This window comes from Mustela lutreola, chromosome 3 (genome assembly GCF_030435805.1).
Source record: "Mustela lutreola isolate mMusLut2 chromosome 3, mMusLut2.pri, whole genome shotgun sequence".
In the NCBI taxonomy this organism is placed as follows: Eukaryota; Metazoa; Chordata; class Mammalia; order Carnivora; family Mustelidae; genus Mustela; species Mustela lutreola.
The window spans coordinates 155,349,652-155,355,977 of NC_081292.1; the positions used below are offsets into that span (position 1 = coordinate 155,349,652).

At 47.6% G+C, this 6,326-nt stretch overlaps 1 non-coding gene across 1 annotated transcript; it reads left to right on the plus strand.

Moving 5' to 3' along the window:
- The first annotated feature begins 5,179 nt into the window (after positions 1-5,179).
- On the plus strand, positions 5,180-5,371 carry LOC131828231 (U2 spliceosomal RNA). The gene has a single exon (XR_009352298.1). It is a non-coding gene; the product is annotated as a U2 spliceosomal RNA (small nuclear RNA).
- The last annotated feature ends 955 nt before the right edge of the window (positions 5,372-6,326 follow it).

Consider the following 6,326-nt stretch of genomic DNA (forward strand, 5'->3'; position numbering starts at 1 on the left):
ATTTCCTCTGGCAGCCCATCTCTGGTTGCTGGGAGGGCTGCTGCTGGCCCCAGAGCCACTGAGAGTGGCCTCCTGCCCGCCCAGGGAAGCAGAGTAGGGGCTGCACCGGCCCCTCACAGTCCCACATGGGCCAGAGCCCCTAGAAGCCTAGCCGGGCTGGGATGGGGAGGGGTTTCCTGCCACACAGAGCACCGAGGGGTGGGGGCCACCAGCCCAACAGGGGCCACCAGAGATAGAGGCTGCCCTGAGCCCACACAGCGACAGGAGTGCTGCTCCCCCATCATTATGGAAACCTGGTCCCCATGAAATCTTTGCTTCCAGTGCTCCTGCCAGCGTCATTCAAGTAACTCACCTTCTGTTGGTGTCAACAGATACATATTTTCTGTTCACGGTCAAGCTGACTCTGACCCTACTCCCTAGACTCGCTCTCCCTCCTTATGGCGCCTGTGCACAACTGGCTCATCTCTGGCGTCTTGTAGCTTTTCCTCTTGTAACAACAATTTCCCTGTAGTTTTCACCAAACGCTCCCGAGATAATCTAATTCTCCCTATAATCATCATCATTCCCGTCTGGGCAGCTCGTTCCTGCCGCCGCTCCATCTACCTCTGCCCTATAGCTTGGCTGCCCTTGAGTCAGGTGGCATCTTCTGGCAAGATCAACTGTGGGCTGGGAGTGGCGGTGGGTGGGGAGATAACATCAAACACTCCCGCCTGAGGAACCCCACGGGGTCATTTTCTGCCAAGAGTGTTCGGGTATGGTAGGTATTCAGAGGTATGGCCAGCCCTTTACAGTGACTTTAGATAAAATACTCAAACCTTAGGAGCCTCGATGGCCTCGTTGAAAAGTAAAAGAAAGTAGATATCGCCCATCTATTTCATAAGATTGTTCTGAAAATGAAATAAGCTGTTGTAAGTGATAAAGCACTGCTCCATGTAAGCAGCTGGCGAAATGCCTGGCGTATAATAGATGCCCCGTCCACAGTTGTAACTGGATGCCGTAAAGTGCCCGGGACCAAAACGGGCTCTTTGGGGCCACTGCTGAGAACCACATCGCTAAGTGCCACATTGCTTTTAGTCCAGGGCCCTCCCAGGTGCTGGGGCTACCTGCGGGGCCCATTGACAAGGCCTGTCAGAGAGCCTCCAGGTCTGCCCTCATTCCTGCCCAGAAGGCCTGGGGGGAACAAGCTGGGGGTTTTGTGGGGGTGGTTTGGGGGGAACTTCAGAGTTCTTAAGGAGAGCCTGTGCCCTCTTCTTGCCCACCTGGGAAGAGGAGCGAAGATGCTCTCTCGAGGCACAAGGGAGGGAAGCCTCATGAGTGTGTGTGCACGTGTGCTCAACCACACAGCCCTCCTGCCTCCCTGAATCAGGGATGAGTGAGGGTCTCCAGTGTGAAGCCACCAGCGCCAGGACTAACAGAGGACCCGCGGACACCCTGTGCGAAGAAAAGGGGCAGGAGAAGGATGAGCGAGCCGAGAAAGAACAGACGGTCTTTTATAAAAAAAAGCTTCCCCGAAAGCTAAAACTTTTAATTAAAAAGACTAATTTTTCCTTCTTAAAATCCCCTTTTTATAGTAAAATACAGCACAGAAGAAAACATAAAATGTGCCGCTTAATGAGTTATCGAGGCACTATCTGTGTGTAACCATCACTGAGGTCAGTAAATTGAACATTGCCAGCCCCTCAACTGTGTCTACTTGGGTCTCTCCAAAATCCCCACAAATGTAACCATAACTTTGTCCTTTTTTTTTTTTTTTTAAAGATTTTATTATTTGACAGAGAGAGGGAGAGAGAGTGAGCGAGCATAAGCAGGGGGAGAGGCAAGCAGAGGGAGATCCCAGGACCCTGGGATGATGACCTGAGCGAAAGGCAGACACTTAAACAACTGAGCCATCCAGGCGCCCCTTGATCTTTATCACAATTTTTTTATTACTTTTTTCATATAAATATGCACTGTAAAGCACTGTGCTTTAGTATTGCTTGTTTGGGGACTTAATGTAAGTGGAAACATACAGTATGCATATACATCAGTTTGTCTATCTAGCTACAGTTGAGAGCAGTTGGTTTGTTTCCAGTGCGAGGCTGTCATGAACATACTGGCACGACCGTCCTTGCACGTGGTCCTGGTGTGCGTATGTATAATCTCACGGTGGCGTACAGCCAGGAGTGGAAATGCGGGATGGTAGGGTACTGGAATCCTCCACTGGACTACAGCTGTTTTCAAAGTGGACCTTCACTGTACATTTGGGGAGCAGTTCTCCTTGTTCCACATCAAAGCTGATAATTCTTCGCTCCGCGATAATGTACTTCTAGAGAAAAAATGCCTTTAGGGGCACCTGGGTGGCTCAGTGGTTTAAGCCTCTGCCTTCAGCTTAGGTCATGCATGATCTCAGGGTCCTGGGATCAAGCCCTGCATCAAGCTCTCTGCTCAGCAGGGAGCCTGCTTCCCACCCCCCATCTCTGCTTGCCTCTCTGCCAGTTGCGATCTCTGTCTGTCAAATAAATAAATAAATAAATAAATAAATAAATAAATATTTTTAAAGACCTTTTTTAAAAAATGAAAAAATAATGGCAGAATGAACAGGTAACTCTTTTTGAGTGACTTTACATGGCAAAACAAAGATGTAGTAGTTCCACTTAGACCTATTTTCATCCCTTGAAAAATCTCCTGGACCATGCCATCTCAAATGCTGACAACCACTGTTCCATATAACATGCTATCAATTGTTCCTATTTACCTTTTTCTTTTAAAGGTTTTATTTATTTATTTGACAGACAGAGATCACAAGTAGGCAGAGAGGCAGTCAGAGAGAGAGGGGGGAGGCAGGCTCCCTGCTGAGCAGAGAGCCCGATGCAGGGCTCAATCCCAGGACCCTGGGATCAGGCTTAACCCACTGAGCCACCCAGGTGCCCCATGTTCCTATTTAGCTTTTTTAACATCAAAAACCACATGACACATCGAGCATTCAGCCTCCAAGGTGACCGACCCAGTGAACCTCCACTCTTGGTATTTATGCCTTTGCATAGACGTCGCACCCTGAATAAGGGCTGGTTTTGTGACCATTTGAAGTGTCAGCATATGAATCCACAGGGTAGGTAAGGAAAGACACTGCCACTTCGACATTGCTCTTCTGGATTGATCAGTGTGGAGGAAGTCAACTACCATGATGTGAAGTTGCTCAAGGAGCCCTACAGACAGGCCCACATAGAAAAAGAACCCACTTACTAATGCCAACTTGCTAAACAAGTGAGTGAACCAACTTGAACGAGGCATTCAGCCTTTGGTGATTTCAGACTAGCCTCTGAGTTTTTCAGCTTGACCCCAGAAATCATAAGGCAACAAGCTGTCCACCTGTGCCCTGTCTGAATCCCTGACCCATAGAAGCCACGAGATAGTAGATAATGACTGCTGTTTCAAGCCACCACATTTGGGGATGATTTGTTACACAGCAAGAGACAACTAACGACATACATAACCGCCTAGGAAGTATCCTTGCCAAAAATTTGAACCTGAATTTGAACATGCCTATATGTTTAATGACAGATTTAGAAGAAAGAGAAGGACAGGGGAATGTGTTAAACAAGTACACCACAGAGATGCAATTAGCAAAATCCAGAATATAGGAAATTCTACAGCGCAAATTACCCCAGTTCTTCAACTGGTAGATTGTCGGGTGGGGGGGAGATGAGGAGAGAAACCTAATATTGAAAGAAACTAAGAAGGTATGACAGATTGCATTATTCTCAATACATGCGGCCCTCCTTTTTGGGAGAATTATGCTTCTTTTTTTCACATGACCTCAACTTTGGCCACATGATTTTCTTTGATCAATGAAATGTGAGCAGATGTGATATTTGCTACTTCTGAGCAGAAATTTTAAAAGTCAAGCACCTGGGTGGCTCAGTCGTTGAGCATCTGTCTGCGGCTCAGGTCAGATCCCAGGGTCCTAAGATCGAGCCCCACATCAGGCTCCCTGCTCAGCAGGAAGCCTCCTTCTTCCTCTCCATCTCTGCTGGCTTGTGTTCCCTCTCTCACTGTCTCTCTGTCAAATTAATAAATAAGAGCTTAAAAAAAAAAGAAATTTTAAAAGTCATTGTGTGTTAACCATTTCTCATTCCATCTGCCAGGAAGTGGGTGTATCCCAAACAGGGACTGTTTCTTCAGCCCGTGGCCAGGAGTGAAGGGTACGTGAAGCTGATTCACAACGGAGATTCACGTGAGCAGGAAATAACCCTAAGTTGCTATAAACTGCTTTGATTTTGGAGCTGCCTGCTACCATAGCATAACCTTAGGTAGTCTGCCTCCTGTAAGAAATGTTTCAATCAAATGAAACAGATACACCTTATTAGGATCTCACTTTATGGAACCATTGTAGAACTTTATTACTATAATTTGGAAATTTCCCATAATAAAAATTTTTTTAAAAAATAGTCTAGGGGTGCCTGGGTGGCTCAGTCATGAAGTGTCTGCCTTTGGCTCAGGTCATGGTCCCAGGGTCCTGGGATTGAGCCGCGCTTCGGGCTCCTGCTCAGTGGGGATCTGCTTCTCCCTCTCCCTCTGCTGTTGCCCCCGCTAATACGCATGAAGGCTCGCTCTCTCTTCTCTCTCTCACTCCATCTGTCTCAAATAAATAAATAAAATTAAAAAAAAAAATAGTCTATTCCCTTGAGACCCAGAGTTGTCCCTGCCTCTCAAAGAGGTGCAGAAAATATGGGAGCTGGGGGATGGAGCCAAACAATTAAGTTTAATGAGTTAGTATAGGAAGGAGGGGTCTGAATAAGGCCCCACGAAGGAGACATCAAAACTAATCATCTCCATGGCGCCTGGGTGGCTCAGTTGGTTAAGCTTCTGCCTTTGGCTCAGGTCATGACCCTGGGGCCCTGGGATGGAGGCCCGCATCGGGCTTCCTGATCAGCGGGGAGTCTCCTTCTTCCTCTGCCTCTGCCCCTCCCCACTGCTTGTATGTGCTCTCTCTCTCTCAGATAAAGAAATAAAATCTTAAAAAAAAAAACCACACACACAACAACTGATCATTTCCAGTAGGAAATATTTTTCTTCAGGAGCATTTTAACAATTCATATCAGGGCAAGATTCAGAGCACTGGAGCGGTATGGGGAGCTCTGGAAGTAGTAGCTTCCACCTCAAGGGTGAAAGGGAAAGGTGTGGCTTAAGTAGAACCATTATCTCTTCTCTGCCTAGTAGCTAAAATCAAATGCAGTATCTGCTTTCACCAATTAGAGCATCTGATGTGTTCTCTGTCTGTGTACTGGGCATTAAGTTACTGCCTGGAATTAGGAGATGGGTTGGGAGTTTGCTCTCTCCACTCCCCGCCTCAGCCTGGAATTGCATTACTTCTAGGAATGATGCATTCCTTTGAGTTAATGACAGATGGTTTTCTATTGTTCCACTTGTTTCCTACAAAGCGCTCTACTTCACTCTTCATGAGGCTCCAGACTGCATTTCCGCCTTTTGCACAGCAAAGATAGAATTTCCTCTAAGTGGAATAGACCCAGTCACTGAGCCCGGCCACCTTGCCAGTACCACATCCAAGAGAAATGTTGTAGAAGAGGGCCACTTGGGTAAGGGGAGGCCTGAGCTGAGAGAAAGAAAAAGTGGCTGAGCTTGAGGCAGACCCCATGTCTTCAAGAGACTATGTGGTAGGACATGTGCTCCCAGGGAGGGTGAGGCGGGCAGCTATGCTGGGGAAGAAAATCTGTTAGCATTAGAAAAGCAGCAGCATGGGGTGGCTCAGTGGGTTAAAGCCTCTGCCTTCGGCTCAGGTCATGATCCAGAGTCCTGGGATCGAGCCCCACATTGGGCTCTCTGCTCAGCAGGGAGCCTGCTTCTCTCTCTCTCTCTCTGCCTGCTTCTCTGACTACTTTGTGATCTCTGTCAAATAAATAAATAAAATATTTAAAAAAAAAAAAAAAAGGCAGCAGCAACCTTGGCCCTAGCACCCCCTGCCCTCCTGCCTCAAGGAGCAAGTGAAGAGATCCCGCCTCTCATTCCATCCCCCAAACCTCGGGTGGTCATCTCTAGGACAGAAGAAGAAGATGGGTGGGTGAAGGCAGACACATCTCCCACCCCCACCCCCACTCCCTCTAGATAGACGTTTAACTTTTGTGTTGTTTTGTTCTTGAGATGGAAGTGGAGAAATAAGGAGAACCGAACATTAGAAATAGGACTGGGGAGTTCCAGAATCGGGAGGGAATGTCAGTCAGGTATGAAAGGAGCCCACGGCCCAGGGATTCCACTAGAGGAGGCTGGGAGCGGTTAAACAGCTTCGTGCTTACGTCCTAGTGAATCGTTGTGCCTCCATAAGCATAGAG